Below are 20925 nucleotides of genomic sequence, written 5' to 3'. Positions count from 1 at the left end.
ATTACAATTAAAATCACCAACCGGCCCACCCTGGGTTCAAGATATCTGAGGTAAAGAAACAAGTACACAGCTAGACAAAGAACAATGGCATATCATCTGGCTACATACCTTTAAACTCCTTCGATCCTTTGCTATAACCCAATCCTGCTATTTCTTATTACATAGGGCATTCTGGACACCATACAAGCTCTCTAAATTATCATTGGAAGGTAATAACAGATGTTGGTCCTGTAAATTGGATGTTGGGACTCTTGACCACATGATATATTACTGTCCCATCACATCCAAATATTGGTCCCAAATTTGGGAGTTCATTTCTCAAATTTTACCAATCAAGGAAACTATATCTTTAGCGAAAATACTTTTTGGTGAGTTTGTTCTAAACTCTACTCTGTCTCAACATCATATTGTTCTCTTCCAATCTCTAATTATGATAACTATCAAAACTATATTAAATGATTGGAAACATCCTGACAAACTCTCATTTGCTGCATGGTGGAATCTTGTCTGCATTATTTTACAATATGAGGGCATAACTGCCAAAAGGATGCATAGATTCCACAAATTTATGCTTATATGGGATCCAATCATTAGTTACTGTAATTCACATCTGACTTCTCCTTTATCTCAACTATTTTCCTCTGATCAGACTCACTCATAATGATATAGCTTGTCACTTTGATATATATGTATCTATATATATTTATTGAATTTTCAATATAATCAAGCATAACTTGTACAGAAAGGAAATTCAGCAAGAAAATAAGTAAGTAGACATTATAAAACATCAAAACATCAAATATAAGCTTAAATCTCAACTCAAGTCCTCAAATAGGATCCAAGGTGGATGATGGGAAAATAATAATAAGAAAAATTAAATTACAAAGATATACTAGTTGACTGAGGTAGTACACCCTTTCTTAAACTTAGCACTCATGTTCCATCTTTCTCCAAACAAGAAGTTGAGAGAAAGGTTGTCAGTTGAGATGGCTCAAAGAAAACAAATTTATGTGAACGATAATTAATTACACATTTACATGGATGTCGCAAATAAAATGTAGCCCCTAGAGCTATAACACCAGGTTTCCTTAACAAAAATTCACGTCTCCTTCGCTGGGTCTCCTTGGCCAAATCTGGATACATCTGTATTTTACAACCTAAAAATTATTTTTGTTTATTTTTAAAGAAAAGTTTCAGCAACCAATTTTTATCTGGTGCAAGAGCTACTGTTAAAAGTAAAGTTGCTGGAGCAACCAATTCTTTATCAGATGTTTCCAAAATATTAGATATGTTCATTAAATCATGTCACAAATTATGTTGTTGTTGCTGTTCCTGAGTCTTATTTGGAAGGTAGTAGACCTGTGTAAATGGAGGTAATGTTTCTTCAGAAAGCTCCAATATTTCCATCATGTAGCGTTTCAACATTTCTCTAGGGGCTATCATAGGCACCCTGGGAAAGTTGATCAATCTAAGATTATTATTTCGGGAAAAATTTTCCATTGCCTCCATCTTCCTTCTTAAGTTAGTGTTATCTTTAATTAATGTCTCAGTAATTTGTTTAGTAACCTTTAGTTCTTGATATACATTCTGTATTGAGGTCTTAGAGTCCTCAATTCCAGTCTTCAAGTTTTTAATCTCAGTCTCATGATCATTAAATTTGATTTCAAGTTGTTGTAACTGTGGACTTATAGATTTTGCCAAGTTAGCCACTAGGTCCCACAATGTTACCTCCCGGGGCTTCTCTATTTGAAGAAAGTGTAAATTAGATTTACTTAGCTCACCCACTGGCAATCTGTTCCTTCCAACATCCTGTTGGGCTCTTGCTTCCCCCTCCGCTTCCTCCTCAGTCTCCTCATTCGGGCTTCCCTGTAGCAGCAAGGACTCCGGCAGCACAGTTCCCCCTTCGATCTCCTTAGCCTCCGGGAGGAGATGAACTCCGACATCCGAAAGTACCTCCGCTCGCGGGGAACTGGTGGACTGAGGGCGTGGGGGAGGTGCTCTCACATCGGGGCTTAGCGATGTCTCCAGCCCTATGGAGAACGGCACAGATTCGCCACCACTGCGCGACTCCTGCAGGGAACTCCCCGATGGTATTGGCGTTTCCTGCATTCTCCTCATCAGCTCCTCAATGTTGCCGAAGACGGCAGTCCTGGAGCGCTGTGAGGCTCCACCAGCGCTTTGTCCTCTCCTCTTTGGCATTTTTAGTCAGGTAAAGTTCTTGCAAACAAGCAAATGAAGTGAGCTTAGGGAGAATGTACTCAGACCTCCTAGCATTCGGCCATACTTTGATATATATTAATGTCATGAAACTGCCCATTGATAGCATGTTGTTGCTTTTGATGGTTTTTCTCTACAATTCAGCCCTGGGACATCCCTGCTTATTCCTGGAGATGCAAGTCTATAATGCCACATTATTATATTTATAGTGCATAAGATGTCAATCATTCTACCAAATGCTCATGTATCGATATTATACCTGTGTAACCTATTATTATGCCTGTGTTACTCGTCATACCTATGTTAAAGTTGTTGTATAACTTTTCTTATTGTTTACTACTATAAAACAATAAAAATATTGAAAAAAAAAAGAAACTAAACTTGATCTTGTTTTCTTTCGTGTAGAAAGGAATACATATTGTAGGAAAAGTGATGTATTTTTTGCTGATTTATCATATGTCAACTGACATGATGATGTAAGACCAAAACTTGATTCATAAATGAGCCCATGAAGTTAGAACTGTGTAGTTTGCCTTTCTCCTCTCATTTCTTTCCAGTTATTCTTGTATATACATATGAAAATGAAAGAGTTCATAAATTTGGGAAGGCCTTTCACTGAAAATAGCAGTGGTAACAAGTCTTATTTAAATGAATATACTGCAGACACACTGAAGTATCAAATCAGGGAAATAATTTGTTTAAATGAAGCACGGCCAGGATTTCATTTCTGGGGTAACCAATGTGATTCTGCTACTTTTTTTCAGCACAATATTCTGCTCTAGCTCCTTCCTTCCAGGCAGCCTAAAGGAAAGAGGAGAGGAAGGAAGGAGCTTGAAACAAAGAATGGCCACTCTGCTCCCTAAACAGCCCATCATCTCCTGTTGCTTCTGCCCCTGGAACTACTGCCCCACCCAGCGCCACAGCTCCATCTTCTTGTTATCTAAAATTAAGTCCTATGTATGGCCATAATAAAAAAACAAAAGTCCAGGCAGAACTAATGCATGTCACATGTTCTGGAAGTAGATTTCATATGTATGAATCCAGGTCCCCATACACACACAGATAAAAGAAGTAACCGGTAACCATTTTCATGTAGTATCAAAATATAGGGGTCCTTTTGCTAAGGCGTACTAGCCATTTTAGCGCATCCATTATATTTTATAGATCTGTTAGCGTTTAGCGTGCGCTAACTAAAACGGCTAGCGCACCTTAGTAAAAGGACCCCAGAAATACCCAAAGGCAAAAATGAGACCTGTACTGTGTCATGTTTCCTGTGACACAAAAACAGGATGGAAAAAAATAGAATGGATAGGTAAAAGAAATGTGGAAGGATCCCCCCCATTCTGGTTAATAATGAAAATGATTTAGCCAATCTGAAATGGTTGCTGACCAGTTCAAATCACTTATTTGTAGCTATTGGCTAATTTTCAACACCACTGAAAATCAGCTCCTAAGTGAAACCTGATAATTTGGGGGCATTCCGGGGCAGAGTCAACAATTGGCTGCTTAAGTGTTGAATTATCAACTTAACCAACTTTGTGTTAGCTGGATTCTTCAGTGCTGAAGCCCAGATCTGGCCTTGAATATATGGGAATAATATAGGTGGCGAACAGCAAAACACGCACTGCCATTGGATGAATGAATATTGACCCTATTATGTAGCTCTGTCCAGACCAGAGCAAAAGGGCAGAAATTGAAACCAAAAGTAAAATCAAACTCCCTGAGGGGTCATTTGTACATATGAGATAAATATCATAAATAGTATTGCTACAAGGTTATCAATTTATGATTAGCATTGCCTTGTTAACTTAATATTAGACATCAGCAGGTTAGTATCCCGAGACCTTGGACAAGAGGTCATGGACTGAAGCTGAGGGGCAACAGGCCCAGGACAAATGTCAAGAAGTTCTGTTTCACACAGCGAGTGGTGGACGCTTGGAATGCTCTCCCGGAGGAGATTGTGACGGAGACCACCATTCTAGGATTCAAGGGCAAGTTGGATGCACACCTTCTTGCAAATCACATTGAGGGATACAAGTAAACAAGGTCTTCATCAGGGAACACTTACGTAGCCTCCGACTAGATGGACCTATGGTCTGATCCGGGGAAGGCAGTTCTTATGACCTTGTCTCAGGCTAGGACTGGAGGATAAGAACATAAAAATTGCCATACTGGGAAAGACAGAAGGTCCAACAAGACCAGCATCCTGTTTCCAAAAGTGGTCAACCCAGGTCCCAAGTTAGATCCCAAATAGTTAGGATGTTACTATATTATACACTCCCTCCAGGACATGACATGTCTTCTGATAACTGACATTAGAAAGCAAATGCAAAATGTTTAGTGTTCACAGTGGCACTTAGAAAGTAAGCAGAAAATGATTATTTGGTGTTTGTATTCTTGTAGCCATGTTATTGTCTTTAATGAAATTCTGGTCTTCATCATAAGGCATATGGGGACAGACTTAAAGATCTCAATCTGTATACTTTGGAGGAAAGGCGGGAGATGGGAGATATGATAGAGACATTTAAATAAATTACTGCAGCAAAAAAATGTTTGCAAATATGTTATAAGCCAAGTGGTGAAACTATCCTTTGAAAAACCATTTAAGTAAACCGGAGAAAAAACCTCAACTAATTTTATATGCAGACGGCAACCCAATGAGTTTTTTAGCCATTCTTACTCTGTACCTGGGATAATACTAGTACTTACTAAATTACTATCATAGTTCTCCAAGTTTACTCATTATTAGATCCAAATGTAGAATAGTTGTTGAACTATGAAAGAAAACTTCCAGAATTAATTTTCACCATTAAACTTGACAAGTGTTCCAGGTGTAGAAGGAATTACTGAGAATCTAGTGGTACCAAAAGGGAAGGAATGGCCAGAATTTGTGAAGGAAGAGAAAAAAACTTCAAGGAATTAGATGAGCAGGTGAGGAATAACAAGTGCCAAATGCATAAACACACAGTGTTACTACAGGAACCATTTGTTGATCAACACTGGACACATGAATGGTTAAGGAGAGGTGAATTGAATGAATAAGCAACTTCTAGCTGCTGCACAGGACAGCTGATTTATGGATGAGATGGTTTATAGCAGAGAAAAACCTGGTGCCACAGACATAGGTAGATTTTGTAAAGGTCACTCATCTGATGGCAGAAACTCTACAGAAAAGCACAAAAAGGTGGCAGTAACTCATCTACTGAAAACTTTGTAAACATTACAACAATTGGTGTATTGACAAAGCACTGGGATCATGACCCTAAAGAATTGTGGATTATGAAGAGGTTATGATCACCTGAATCATCTTCATTTTGACAGATTTTTTTTTTTTTAAAGTGCCAGAATGCCTCTGATCACAGACAGCAGCGGTCTCAAACTCAAACCCTTTGCAGGGTCACCTTTTGGATTTGTAGGTACTTGGAGGACCGCAGAAAAAATAGTTCATGTCTTACTAAAGGAATGAGGTAAAACTCTTTATAGTTTATAAATACATCCTTTTGGTTGTCATTTATAGCTAAAGAGACAGATGATCAAGAAACGGTTTTATTTCACTTTGGTGATTATGAGAAAGTGACTACTGTGAGAATTTGTAAAGACAAAGGAGAAAAGAGCAGAATAGCCCTATCCCACTAATTGACTTAGCGCCCTCTGCCTTGACCTTCATATAAGATTTACTTGATGGTTCCATATCTTGAACTGGTTATGTATATCTTTCATTATTGTTCTCTATTAAATCCAATACAAAAAATCTTGACCATAAAACAAGAAGTATGACAGCAGTGAAACATTTCCAATACACGACTTGTACATTCTTGTTTCCTCGTCAATTCTGCACAATTTACTTTTCTGATATTACTTAGCTTGAAAAGAAGGAAGGACAGCAGTGGCGGTCCTACGATCCAAATAGGAAATGTTGGTGAATTGTGTGGGGAGGCAGAAGATGCTGAAACAACGAAGCCACGAAGTTTGTGGCCGAGGAGCTTCGCTAGTTGGAGCTCCACTGGGGAGGCTCGTTGGCGCCCGAGCGCGAGAGCACAGGTGGTAGCTCGCTCGCGACGTGTCAGGAGCCCCGCCGAGGGGGGGCGTGACGGTATGCAAAGTCCGTCTCCGCAGCTGGGTGACAGGTAGCCGCGGCTCGCGCGCGCGCGCACAGAGGCGCAAAGGGCTGTTGAGGGAGCGCGCGTGGAGGGGGTGGAGCCTGGCCTCGGTGACAGGTGGCTAGGGCTCCCGCGCACCCTTTCTCACTGGCACGCGGGCGGGGCCAGGCTACGGGCGCGCCGCGGACAGGGAGCGCGAGCGCGCGTCAGTGGAGCAGACAGAGCGTCTGCGGCGGCTCGCGAGCGATCTGTCGGTGTGTGGAAGGAAGGCGGCAGCACGAGACGGGCTAGCGAGCACGGTGAGTCCCCTCGCTCTGCGCCCCTCTTTTTTGTGCTCTCCCGGTCACCTGAGTCACCTGTCTGTCCCCCTCCCCCCCCCCGTTCATTTTCCGGTAATGGCCTCGCCCTCCCCTCGGTGGCCCCTTTCCCCGGTAATGGCAAGTTTCCTCCTCCTCAGGTACCTCTCCCCCTCTCCCCGGTACGGGCTGGCGGCGCTTCAGCCTCCCGTACCTTTACCTCGCGCCCTGCTGCCCGTCATGGCGTTTCCCTTTCGCCTTGCGAGAGCCGGATCACCATCCCCCCCCCGCTTTCAATGCGGGCACGTAGCACACGGGGAGAGGGAGAGGGAGAGAGACACCGGCTCTTTTCTAGGTGATGTGTTGGTGGATTTGGGGGTCTGAGAAGGTCATGGAGGTGGTTTTCAGGTTTTCCCTCCCTTCTACACTTGTGGACTTTGCTGTTCATTTTCATAGCATTCAGGTTAGACTCCACCTGGCTTTGTTACAAGAAGATCTTTTCCCTGGAATGTAGTCCCTCCTGCTTCTCCACCCACAGACATAAACATTTAGAAACAAAACCTTTGGATTTTCACTTGCTCTGTATGAGGTGGTAATCCAGGAGCTTTGGCTCTTCATGTTCATTAAAATGAACCGAATACACTTCTTGCATTGTGAGCACAACTTTAGTTATGGCTGTCTCTTTTTTCCAGAGTTCAGTAGAAAACAATTTCTCTATTACTATACAAACTGTAAATATGCAGCAACTTATAAGGGCCTCTGAAAGGGGTGTGTTCTTCTTTAGCCATCATTAGCTATTAGCACTCATATACTTTAGAGAAGAAAAATGTTTTACATTTTCTCAGTATTCTGTATAATGAATTTCTGTGAGCCTAATATCTTGGTGGTGGTTGCTGCTTCACAAGTCTGATAAGAAAAATATTACACTTGGCTTTTTGTTTAATATACTGTCCTCCCCCCCCCCTTATATTTATACTAGTAAAAGAAGAACTTGGGTCATATGAAGTTCTATTCAGCATTGTCACATAATATTTTGGAGCACTGTTTTTGTTTATTTCGCAAGGACATCCGAGATGTTACAATTTACAGTATTTTCCTTTTTTCCCTTTTCATTATGGGAAAAACAAATTTTTATTTAAAACAGTTTTATCCTGGTTTCCCATTTTCCAAAGATATCCAAAATGATATATCTTAATGGCCTTAGCTTGTGTCTGTGGTTTAGATGTAAGATATTTATCAAATATCATACCCAAGATCTTTAAGGTAGACTCTTAGAGAAACTTACGATAATTCCATCAACACTTAAGGCCCTTTTTACAAAGCCATGGTAGTGAGTACTGGTGTGGGAAATGCAATGAAGCCCATAGAAACTGAATGGGCTTCGTTGCATTTGCAGTATGGGATTCACTACTATGGCTTTGTAAAAGGGGCCCTTAATTATGTGTTCTGAATCCTGTTAAAAGGACTACTGACCAATAAAATCTTTTTCTCTTTATTCAGCTATTTTTCAAACATTCAGCCCCAGCTTTGTATCTGGAATAATATTTGGAACTTCTTCGTAGGGAGACAATTATTAAATAATATGGGTGACATAGGGGAACCCTGAGGAACTCCACATTCCTCATCCCCTGAGGATTCCAATCTGTGGACTATATACCCTTCATCTTCACCCTATAACATCTATTCATCAGAAAACCCTTAAACTATTTCCGGACACCACCACCAGTTCTATAATAGTCTAGCATAGATAACAAAACTTAATGATTCACAAGATCAAATGCGCTAGACACATCGAATTGCATTACAAGAACTCTTTTCCCTACACTAATCTCCTATCTGACCTCTGTCATAACGAGGGGGTGCTGAAAAGTTCTCAGCCCAACCAATAAGGGATTGACATGGAGACATGAAACTTACAAGTTATTCCACATATTCACCCCTAAGTTCAACACACTTGGTACATCATGTCTGAAATTTCTGTAGCACTTCAAAAAATACTTTATCCCAGGTCAAGCAGGCAGCCTATTCTCACATGGAGCCAAGATGCGGACAGCCTCGCAAGCATACTTGCTTGTAGAAAACTTTAGAAGCTTCGAGTCAGCATGCGCGAGTGCCTTCCCGCCCAGCATGGGGTGAGTCTCCTCAGTTTTCTGCGGAGCCGAGAAACCTGTACTTTGACACTTCGTTCGCTTTGTGCCTTCTCTTTCTCCGGTTTGTGTTCTTTTTAGTCGTGAATCGCTGTGTTACTTTCTTTATTTTCTAGTTTAGAAAAAAAAAAAGAAAAGACTTTATTTTCTTTGACTGATTGGCCACAGCCTGCGGGCTTCGACTTCGCTGTGGCTATCTTTCTTCCTATGTCCCGGACAGTAATGGGCTTCATGAAGTGTAGCCAGTGCCAGCATGCGATTTTTCTCACTGACTCACACTGTTGATGCCTTAAGTGCCTCGGGCCTGACCATAGTCCTAAGTCGTGCGAGCATTGCGCTACTCTTCAACCTCGAGCCCATAAACGTCGTTGGGTTTTAGTGGAAAAACTCTTCAGGATGGATTCTTCAGTGACACCCTCGACCTCGAGTGCTGTCTTGGTCCCACCTTCCACTGAGGGCCCTCCTGCTTCCACGACTCCGACCTCGAGTCTCATTAGACCTTCCTCGTTTGGATCGTCTTTGGCCTCAAGTACACCTGCTTTCTCTTCTCCTGAGTTTCCCTCAGGTCAGCTACCTAAGCAGAAGGTTCCGGCGGTGGTCCTTAAGCTTTCCAAGACCTCCAAGTCGAAGCACATTTCCACTGCCACTTTGGAGCCCTTAGCCTCAGCAAGTGGTCCGGTTTCAGATGCGGATCCACATTTGCAGGCTTCTCTCCAGACCATGTTGGAGCAGCAATTTGTTCAGTTACTGAGCAAATATGATTCTGCCTCGAATCTGCCTCCTGTAATCCAGCCTGGGTAATCAGCAGTCTCCTGCAAGGTCGAGTCCCTGCTTGTGCCTCAAGCTAAAGTTTCACACTCTATGCAAGGAGCAGAGTATTTGCGAATGTCTGATCTGGCATCTACACACTCTATGCAAGGAGCAGAGTCTTTGCGAGTGTCTCGACAGGAATCTTCACACTCCATACAAGGAGCAGAGTCTTTGGGAGTGCTTTGAGATTCCTTGATCCAAACTACTGAGTTTCAATCTACTGCTTCTAGCCCTATTCATTCATCGCCAGCATTGCCTGTTTCCATACATAGGGTAAAGTCTCCTCGATCCTACTCGAGACCTGCTTTTAGACACCACTCTCGTCATCGATCGAGGCCCTCATCAAGGCATCCATCGAGGTGCTGGTCTTCTTCCAAAAGCAGCCTTCCTCGTCTAGGCCTCATTCCAGACCTTCCAGCTCTTCGAGGCCTCCAACTCCTTGATCGAGGTCACCGCTTTCAGACCCTGAGGAATCAGCTGCTTCCATTGCCTCCTTCAAATCCCCATATTCTTTGGATTGCCACTTCTCCAGAGAGACTTCGCCTTCCTTCTACACTCGAGACGCCTCGAGGTCATCGAGCCCCTCTCGAGGCAGGGCCTTGGCAGATCAGCTGTCTTTCTCTTCCTTCCTTCGTCAGATGGCTGATGACCTGGAAATTAAATTAGATGCAGGTTCTAAATACTCTAAGGAGTATCTGGAGGAAATACATCTGCCTCAACCTCTTGCAGAGTCACTTAAGCTCCCTCTTAACCGGCTTTTGTCTCAAACTTTCAAACGATGCCTGGAGACTCCTTATGCTATACCTTCTGTTCCAGGCAAGTTGGACTCGAGGTATAGAATTCTACATTGTAAAGGGTTTGAGAATTCACAGTTATCCCACCAATCCCTACTTGTGGCGTCCTCGCTGAAAAGAACCCATTCTTCCAGGGTCTATGCTGCAGTTCTTCCTGGAAGAGAGGGTAACACCATGGACAAGGTTGGATGTCGTCTTTATCAAAATGCTATGATGTCCTCCAAAGTCCTCAACTACAATTTTGTCTTCATTACTTATCTCAAGTTCCTCATTGATATTCTTCCAGGTTTTCTGAAGAACCTGGATCAGGCTTGAGGAATGGGCATCAACATGGCAGATGAGGTTCAACGTGGATAAGTGTAAAGTGATGTATGTCGGTAACAAAAATCTCATGCACGAATACAGGATGTCTGGTGCGGTACTTGGAGAGACCTCCCAGGAAAGAGACTTGGGAGTTCTGATTGATAAGTCGATGAAGCCGTCCACGCAATGTGCGGTGGCGGTGAAAAGGGCGAACAGAATGCTAGGAATTATAAAGAAGGGGATCACGAACAGATCGGAGAAGGTTATCATGCCGCTGTACTGGGCCAAGGTGCGTCCTCACCTGGAGTACTGCGTCCAGCACTGGTCATCGTACATAAAGGACATGGTACTACTCAAAAGGGTCCAAAGAAGAGCAACTAAGATGGTTAAGGGGCTGGAGGAGTTGCCATACAGCGAAAGACTAGAGAAACTGGGCCTCTTCTCCCTCGAGCAGAGGAGATTGAGAGGGGACATGATTGAAACATTCAAGGTACTGATGGGTATAGACTTAGTAGATAAGGACAGGTTGTTCACCCTCTCCAAGGTGGGGAGAACGAGAGGGCACTCTCTAAAGTTGAAAGGGGATAGATTCCGTATGAATGTAAGGAAGTTCTTCTTCACCCAGAGAGTGGTGGAAAACTGGAACGCTCTTCCAGAGTCTGTCATAGGAGAAAACACCCTCTTGGGATTCAAAGTTCCTGCTGAACCGGAACGAATGCAAGTAGGGCAGGTCTCAGTTAGGGCGCTGGTCTTTGACCAGAGGGCCGCCGCGTGAGCGGACTGTTGGACGATGGACCACTGATCTGACCCAGCAGTGGCAATTCTTATGTTCTTAGTGCTACTCTGTCACAACTCAGATTACATCTTCTCCAGTCATCTTATGATGCCTTTGAACTGTCTGCTAGGGCCACTGCGTTCTCTGTGGTGATTAGACGCTTGGCCTGGCTTCGCACCATTGACATGGACCCTAATCTTCAGGATCGTCTGGCTAATATTCCTTGTGAGGGCAATGACCTCTTTGATGAATCAAGTTTCAAGTTTAATAGATTCTTTGATTTGATCGCAAAATCTTATTTCAATGCGATTTACAATAAATAACAAATCAGATAAAATAATAAAATCCACATACATCACATAGAATACTATTAGTCATTAATACATTAGACATTAATACATTAGGGAAAAGGGCAGTATAAAATACAATATTAAAAAAATAAAACTGCAAAAAAATTGGGCATAGGTTTAATACACAAAGGAAGGGAAACAAGTACCCACATATTTTAGTGAACCTCCACATCCTATCCTAAAGTATAATAGTACCAGTTTATTGAAAAGCATCTTTAAAAAGCCAGCTCTTTAGAAGACTTTTAAATTTATTCAATAATTTTTCCTCTCTTAGATTAATTGGAAGTAAGTTCCAGATTTGGGGGGCCGAAACAGAAAAAATCATGTCTCCGGGAGTAGATCACTTTTAAAGAAGGAACTATTAATAGGGCTTTATCCTCTGATCTTAAAGATTTAAATGGGGAGTAAGGTATAAAATATCTTTCTAAAAATGTCAGGGCTTTATTTATGAGTATTTTATGAGTAAGTAAGGCTATCTTATAGGTGATTCTATGAATTACTGGTAACCAGTGTTTCTCCTTTAAAAGTGGTGTCACGTGATCAAATTTTTTCTTTTTCATAATTATTTTTATTGCGGTATTTTGGATGATCTGGATTCTACGTATTTCTTTTAAAGAAGCTCCTTTATATAGAGGCTGCCACTAAGAAATTGTCTGAGCATGAAAAATCTTTTGCTTCTATTGTTAGACCAAAATCTGCAAAATCTTCACGTCCTCCTCCGGTTTTCCAGAGGCATTATACTCCAAGGGCGGCTCCTTACACTCGACCACCTCCCAAGAAACTACAGCAGCAGAAGCAACAGAAACCTCAGCCTTCTGCTGCGCCTAAGGCTACGCAGCCTTTTTGACTGTTTAAAACAAGAGCATACCCTCCATCATTCTGCCTCTGTCCTCCCTTCCCCCCATAGGCAGTCATCTCCATTATTTTTACCATCGCTGGGAGACCATTACATCCGACCTCTGGGTGCTGACAATAATCAGGGAAGGATACTCTCTTCATTTCACTCAGATTCCACCAGAGTTTCCTCCAAAAGAGTATTCTTCCAATCCATCCCAGACCGCCCTTCTTCAGGAAGCTTAGGCTCGAAGAAGTTCCTCTGGAACAGCAGAGCAGGGGGGTTTACTCCCGTTACTTCCTAGTTCCGAAGAAGACGGGCGATCTGCGACCCATTCTGGATCTCAGGGCTCTCAGCAAATTTATAGTCAAAGAAAAATTTTGCATGTTGTCCCTGGCGTCCCTTTACCCCCTTTCTAGATCAGAACGATTGGTTATGTTCTCTAGATCTCAAGGAGGCTTATACTTACATCCCCATTCATCCAACCTCCTGTCACAACCTCAGATTTCGGGTGGGGAATCTGTATTACCAATACAGAGTGCTACCATTTGGTCTGGCTTCATCTCCAAGAGTGTTCACCAAGTGCCTGGTGGTGATAGCAGCAGCTCTAAGGAACCATGGTCTTCAAGTGTTTCCCTACCTAGACGACTGGCTCATCAAAGATTCAACATCTCAGAGGGTTATTGTAGCGACCCAACGGACTACGTGGTTCCTACAGAGCTTGGGATTTGAAATCAACTTTCTCAAATCCCAACTTCAGCCCTCTCAGGAACTACAGTTCATCGGAGCTGTTCTGGACACTATCCATCTCAGAGCATTCCTTCCTCAACAACGTCTGGATGCTTTTCAACTCTGTCATGCAGTTTCTTCCCGCTCTTCAATCTCAGCGAGACACATGATGGTACTACTAGATCACATGGCCTCCATAGTGCACGTGACTCCTTTTGTCAGACTTCACCTCAGAATTCCTCAGTGAACCCTGGCATCTCAGTGGACACAGACTTGTGATCCACTCTCTCGACACATTACAGTCACTCCTTCCTTGAGACAGTCTCTCCACTGGTGGATGCTGTGACCAGCCAGGAATTCTTCCAGCGCAGGTCCCAGTCAAGGTAAAGGGAAAAGAGGTGAAACCAAAATCCCGGGTAGGAATGGGTAATGAACAGATTGGATCTGAATTAAATAACTTCATAGACCACCGGGGGAGCCCAAGAGGCCCTTGGAATACTGCCAGGGCTGATACAACAGGGCGTTTCCCCAGAGTATATAAGCCTGCCCCTGACAACAGGGAAAGAAGCCGGTTAGGGAGGAAATTTAGGCTTTGCCTCCCTAGGGACCCTGACGAGCCAAACAGGGACAGAGAGCCCCAACCTATGGAGCTGGATGAGGTTGAACAACCAGAGGGTTTGTCTCATTCTGAGGAACTTATGGACTTCCAAGAGTCTTGTGCTGGGGAGAATGCTAACCTACCTGAACCAATGCAGGTGAACTGGACTCTGAGCCACAAACAGTGAGTGAGTTTTGGAAACTGTTTGTGTGCTGTTCTTTTGTTTTTGAATGCTGATTTTTGCTGTGAAAGTTTAGAGAGAGTATTTGGGGGAGAGGTTTTGCTTCCACCTGGGAGGGAATGTGAAAGTCTGTTTGAAAGACTGTAATTTTTGCAAAACCTACTACTCTCTCTTCTGCCTGGCAACCTTAATTATTAATTGCCAGAGGCTTTCTTATTTTTTTGTTATGGACTGGAATCCAAGTAAAACTTGAAAGCTGAACTGTATCTGTTTTTGAGTAAAGAGAAGGGCTGCTGGGTAGCAGTCAGAGTGAGCTCTCTACTGCGCCCAGGTTTCAACACTAGGAGAGACTTAAGAAGCAGTGAGAATAGGAAAGTTGGGGTTAATTAGCCCTGCTTCAATTACTCTGCCATTTTTGACAATGTGGTGTTTTTTTCTTTTCTTTACTGGACTTCTGTCTGGAATGTTGAATCGATGAAAGTATTACTTACCTGTTTGGAAGGATTAAGTAAAGAGAACTATTGATATAAACTGTCCCTGTGTTGGAACTTTATTGGTGGTGTTTTCCACTTTTGAAAATCCGATCCTGCAGGGTGACTCCAGGCCGGGTCACACGCTTGGGTGCTGTTTAGTGTAGCCATCAGAATTGCAACAAAGCCCTGTTCGGGGTTAAGCTGGTGGCCACATAATTGGTATCAGGAGTGGGATATTGCACCTCCTGCAGGACACTTGTTGGAACTGCATTTGGAAAAAAAAAAAAATAAGAAAGCCTCTGGCAATTAATAATTAAGGTTGCCAGGCAGAAGAGAGAGTAGTAGGTTTTGCAAAAATTACAGTCTTTCAAACAGACTTTCACATTCCCTCCCAGGTGGAAGCAAAACCTCTCCCCCAAATACTCTCTCTAAACTTTCACAGCAAAAATCAGCATTCAAAAACAAAAGAACAGCACACAAACAGTTTCCAAAACTCACTCACTGTTTGTGGCTCAGAGTCCAGTTCACCTGCATTGGTTCAGGTAGGTTAGCATTCTCCCCAGCACAAGACTCTTGGAAGTCCATAAGTTCCTCAGAATGAGACAAACCCTCTGGTTGTTCAACCTCATCCAGCTCCATAGGTTGGGGCTCTCTGTCCCTGTTTGGCTCGTCAGGGTCCCTAGGGAGGCAAAGCCTAAATTTCCTCCCTAACCGGCTTCTTTCCCTGTTGTCAGGGGCAGGCTTATATACTCTGGGGAAACGCCCTGTTGTATCAGCCCTGGCAGTATTCCAAGGGCCTCTTGGGCTCCCCCGGTGGTCTATGAAGTTATTTAATTCAGATCCAATCTGTTCATTACCCATTCCTACCCGGGATTTTGGTTTCACCTCTTTTCCCTTTACCTTGACTGGGACCTGCGCTGGAAGAATTCCTGGCTGGTCACAATGCTCTCTTCCAATCTCTCCAGAGGCTTGCTGTTTCAAACGCATCTCATCAGAAGGTCCTCACGACAGATTCCTCGACCTACGCTTGGGCTCATCTCGATGGTCTCCGTACTTAAGGCCACTGGTCCAGCACGGATCGTCAGTGTCAAATTAATCTGTTGGAACTCAGAGCGATCTTCAGTGCTCTCAAAGCTTTTCAACATCTTCTTCATGACCAAGTAGTCCTCGTTTGGACGGACAACCAAGTCGCCATGTATATGTCAACAAGCAGGGAGGGACCGGATCTCTCTCCCTTTGTGAAGGAGCTTTGAAGGTTTGGGACTGGGGACTGGGCAATCCTCCACAACACCTTCCTGAAAGCTGTCTACATCCAAGGTGCGAAAAACTGTTTGGTGGACAAATTGAGCTGTCTTCTGCAACCTCATGAATGGACATTCAATTCCTCGCCTCTTCATCACATTTTTTCTCATTGGGGGACTCCTCAGATAGATCTCTTTGCATCTCCCCACAACCACAAGCTGCCTCAGTTCTGCTCCAGGATATAGTCTCCTCATCACCTCAAGGCAGAATGCTTTTCTATTGGAATGGACAAATCTCTTCCTGTATGCATTCCCTCCATTCCCTCTCATTCTCAAGACTCTTGTGAAGTTGAAGAACGATCATGCCACCATGATTCTGATAGCTCCTCAGTGGCTGAGACAACCTTGGTACACCCTTCTACTTCCACTCAGCAACAGGGAGCTATACCTTCTACCAGTTCTTCGTCTCTGCTTACAGAGTCAAGGATCTCTACTTCATCCCAACCTGCAGTCTCTGCACCTGACAGCTTGGTACCTCTCAACATAACTCGTCTTCAGTTTTCTCAACCTGTAAGAGACATTTTAGAGGCTTCCAGAAAGCCTACCACTAGACAATGCTACCACCAAAAATGGACTAGATTTTCTACATGGTGCGACAAATCAACGGGCCCGGACGGCATCCACCCAAGGGTACTAAAAGAACTGAGAAACGAAATAGCAGAGACACTTCGCCAAATATGTAACCTCTCCCTAAAAACTGGGGAGATCCCAGAGGACTGGAAAATAGCAAATGTCATGCCCATCTTCAAGAAGGGATCAAGGGGTGACCCGGGAAACTACAGGCCTGTGAGCTTGACCTCGGTTCCGGGAAAGATGATGGAAGCAATGGTAAAGGACGCAATCTGCGAACACATAGAAAACAATGGACAGCTGAAGGCGAGCCAGCATGGCTTCTGCAAGGGAAGGTCATGCCTCACGAACTTGCTGTACTTCTTTGAGGGAATAAACAGCCAGATGGATAAGGGGGAATCCATAGACATCATTTACCTTGACTTCCAAAAAGCCTTCGACAAGATACCTCACGAACGGCTACTTAAAAAGCTGTGGAACCACGGGGTGCAAGGGGATATCTACCGATGGATCAAACACTGGTTGGCAGGTAGGAAACAGAGGGTCCAATACTCAGACTGGCAATGGATCACGAGCGGAGTTCCACAGGGGTCGATGCTGGGACCTCTAATGTTCAATATATTTATTAACAATCTAGAGACGGGGACAAAATGTGAGGTTATCAAATTTGCTGATGACACCAAACTCTGCAGCAGGGTTAGAAACACGGAAGACTGTGAAGACCTGCAAAGGGACCTAACAAGACTGGAAGACTGGGCAAAAAAGTGGCAAATGAATTTTAACGTACAGAAATGCAAGGTCATGCATGTAGGGAAAAAGAACCCGATGTTCAGCTACAAAATGGGGGGAACACTGCTAGGGGTGAGTAATCTTGAAAGGGACCTGGGGGTGATGGTCGACACATCACTGAAACCATCGGCGCAGTGTGCGACAGACTCAAAGAAAGCAAACAGAATGCTGGGCATCATCAAAAAGGGTATCACAACCAGGACGAAGGAAGTCATCATGCCGCTATATCGCACAATGGTGCGCCTGCACCTGGAGTACTGTGTTCAATACTGGGTGCCATACCTCAAGAAGGACATGGCGGTACTCGAGGGAGTGCAGAGGAGGGCGACTAACTGATAAAAGATATGGAAAATATTTCATACGCCGACAGGTTAAAAATGCTGGGGCTGTTCTCCCTGGAGAAGAGGAGACATAGAGGGGACATGATAGAAACCTTCAAAATCCTAAAGGGCATAGAGAAAGTGAATAAGGACAGATTCTTCAAACTGTGGGGAGCCACAAGCACTAGGGGTCACTCGAAGAAATTGAAAGGGGACAGGTTTAGAACAAATGCTAGGAAGTTCTTTTTTACCCAGAGGGTGGTGGACACATGGAACGCGCTTCCGGAGGATGTGATAGGCCAGAACAAGGGTTCAAGGAGGGTTTGGATAGGTTCCTGGAGGATAAGGGGATAGAGGGGTACAGATAGAACTTGAGGTAGGTTATAAAAGTGGTCAGAAACCACTTCACAGGTCGCAGACCTGATGGGCCGCCGCGGGAGTGGACCGCTGGGCGAGATGGACCTCTGGAGCAACTTCTTATGTTCTTATGTTATCTCTCATGATAAAGAGCCTCAGCATTCCTTCTTATCTTCTGTTATGGATTATCTTTTGCACTTATCCACCTCTGACCTCAAGTCTACATCGATACGAGTCCATCTCAGTGCAATTGCTACTTTCCATCAGCCTATCGAAGGGAAACCCCTTTCTGCTCATCTGGTGGTTTCCAAATTTATGAAAGGACATTTCAATGTTAAACCTCCTCTCAAACCACCACCAGTGGTTTGGGATCTCAATGTTGTTCTTGCTCAGTTAATGAAGCCTCCATTTGAACCAATGTCCTCGGCTCATCTGAAATATCTCACTTGGAAAGTAATGTTTCTCATTGGCCTCATATCTGCTCGAAGAATCAGTGAGCTGCAAGCTTTAGTTGCTGATTACATTAGTGACTTCTATTCTGATTGTACCTTGCAGTTCTAGGCGGATTACATTAGAAGATAACTGGACATTTCCAGGAAAATTATACTCTAGGGGGCTGGTTACATAATAGAGTCTTCGAGGAAAAATTACAAGATGGGTGGCGAACATTGGTGAAATTATAAGAAGAGTAGAAATCAGAAGAGAACTGGACATTTACAGGGAAATTACAGTTTAGGGGACTGGTTTCATAGTTGAGTCTTTGAGGAGAAAGTGCAAGAAGAGTAGCAATTTAAGGGGGAATTTATGAAGGGAGAGGGAAGAACAAGGAGAGAGTTAAGATAACTGGATAAATTTTTTGAAAAGCAGGGTTTTGATTTCTTTTCGAAATGATTTGAAGTCGCTTGTTGCTGTCAGCAAGTTAGTGATAGAGGGGTCTAGTTTCGCTGCCTGCGTCAATAGTAGGTTGTCATACATCTTCTTGCGCCGAGTACCTTTGAATGGGGAGGTAGGAAAATGGGGTTAGAGTTCTCCTTTGTCTGGTTGTAAGGTTCCGATTTAGGCGATTATTTAGGTAGGTGGGGGCAGTACCATTTATTGCTTTGAATAATAGACAAGTTTCAAGTTTAATAGTTCTTTTGATTGATCGCTTAGTCATATTTCAAAGCGATGAACAATTTAAAATACATTCATTAAAAAATACAGAATGAACAATACAATACATACTTTAAATAATAACATTGGGTAAAAAACTAAGACATCATTTTGGGAACATAGGGAAGGAAGGGATTGTGAAATACAATTACCGTATTTTCACGTAGATAACGCGCACCTGTGTAAAATGCGCACATGGGTATAGCGCGTGAAAACACAAATTTATGTACAGAAATTTTTATATACCGCGCACACCCGTATACCGCGCATGCTGCCCAACTCTCCCGTCGCCGCCCGCCCCTCCTTTCGCCCGCCCCGACTCTTCTCTGGCCACCCCGACTCTCCTTTCGCCCGCCCCGACTCTCCTCTTCCCCTTGAAGTCCTGTCCCCACCCTGAAAGCCTGATGCCCCCCCCCCGCAGGACCGCTCGCACCCCCACACCGAAGGACCGCTCGCCCGCACCCCCACCCCGAAGGACCGCTCGCACGCACTCGCACCCGCACCCCCACCCTGAAGGACCGCTCGCACCCCCACAGGCTCCCGACCCCCCCATCATGTAGAAGCTCCTACCGGTGTCCTGCTGCTTCCTCTTGGCGGTCCCGACTCCCCGACACGATCGGGGCAAGAGGGAGCTCAAGCCCTCTTGCCCCAGCCAACCGTGGCACCCCTGACACGATCGGGGCAAGAGGGAGCTCAAGCCCTCTTGCCCCAGCCAACCGTGGCACCCCCGACACGATCGGGGCAAGAGGGAGCTCAAGCCCTCTTGCCCCCCCGACTCCCGGACACGATCGGGGCAAAAGGGAGCCCAAGCCCTCTTGCCCCGCCGACTCCCCAACTCCCTGACAATATCGGGCCAGGAGGGAGCCCAAGTCCTCCTGGCCCTGGCGACCACCCCCCCCTGCTAGTTGTTCGGGCCAGGAGGGAACCCAAACCCTCCTGGCCACGCGACCCCCTACCCCCACCCCGCACTACATTACGGGCAGGAGGGATCCCAGGCCCTCCTGCCCTCGACGCAAACCCCCCTCCCAAAGACCGCCCCCCCCAAGAACCTCCGACCGCCCCCCCAGCCGACCCGCAACCCCCCTGGCCGACCCCCACGACACCCCTACCCCTCTTCCCCGTACCTTTGTGTAGTTGGCCGGACAGACGGGAGCCAAACCTACCTGTCCGGCAGGCAGCCAACGACGGAATGAGGCCGGATTGGCCCATCCGTCCCAAAGCTCCGCCTACTGGTGGGGCCTAAGGCGCCTGGGCCAATCAGAATAGGCCCGGGAGCCTTAGGTCCCTCCTGGAGGCGGAGCCTTGGGCACAGTTCAGATATACAATGTTGACCGGGTCGCCCTTGTCTATCTGCTTGTTTACTCCCTCGAAAAAGTGCAGCAAGTTCGTCAGGCAAGATCTGCCTTTGCTATAGCCATGCTGGCTGGTCCTTTCTTTCTCTCTCCCCCTGCCTGCCTGCCTTTCTTTCTCTCTACCCCGCACCCTCTTTATTTCTGCCTTTCTTTCTCTCTCCCCCTGCCTGCCTGTCTTTCTTTCTCTCTACCCCTGCCCCCCTGTTTATTTCTTCTTTTTTTTCTCTCTACCCCTGCCTGCCTGTGTTTCTCTCTCCCCGTGCCCCCCCCCCAAGCCATCGTGCTGATTTCTCCTGATTCTTTCCCTACCCCCGCCACCATACCGATTTCTCCCTGCTACTTCTCTGCCAGGCCTGGCCCATAAGACTTAACCTCCGACTTCGATTCTAACGCCATGGAGGAAGTTCCAGGCCAGCCAGGCAGTGATTGGCTGGCCCAGAACTTCCTCTCTGACGTCAGAATTTATGTCGGAGGTG

General features: G+C 44.9%; 1 protein-coding gene across 1 annotated transcript in view; it reads left to right on the top strand.

The window, feature by feature from the left end:
• The first annotated feature begins 6409 nt into the window (after positions 1-6409).
• Positions 6410-20925, top strand: part of PTPRF (protein tyrosine phosphatase receptor type F) — a 953410-nt gene continuing 938894 nt past the window's right edge. Inside the window, exon 1 of the mRNA XM_033915537.1 lies at positions 6410-6616. The gene's annotated coding sequence lies outside the window, so the exon portion shown is untranslated. The remainder of the gene's footprint in view (positions 6617-20925) is intronic.

This window comes from Geotrypetes seraphini, chromosome 12 (genome assembly GCF_902459505.1).
Source record: "Geotrypetes seraphini chromosome 12, aGeoSer1.1, whole genome shotgun sequence".
In the NCBI taxonomy this organism is placed as follows: Eukaryota; Metazoa; Chordata; class Amphibia; order Gymnophiona; family Dermophiidae; genus Geotrypetes; species Geotrypetes seraphini.
The sequence above is the reverse complement of the archived record's forward strand: the minus strand, read 5'-3'. Positions and strand labels throughout refer to the sequence as shown.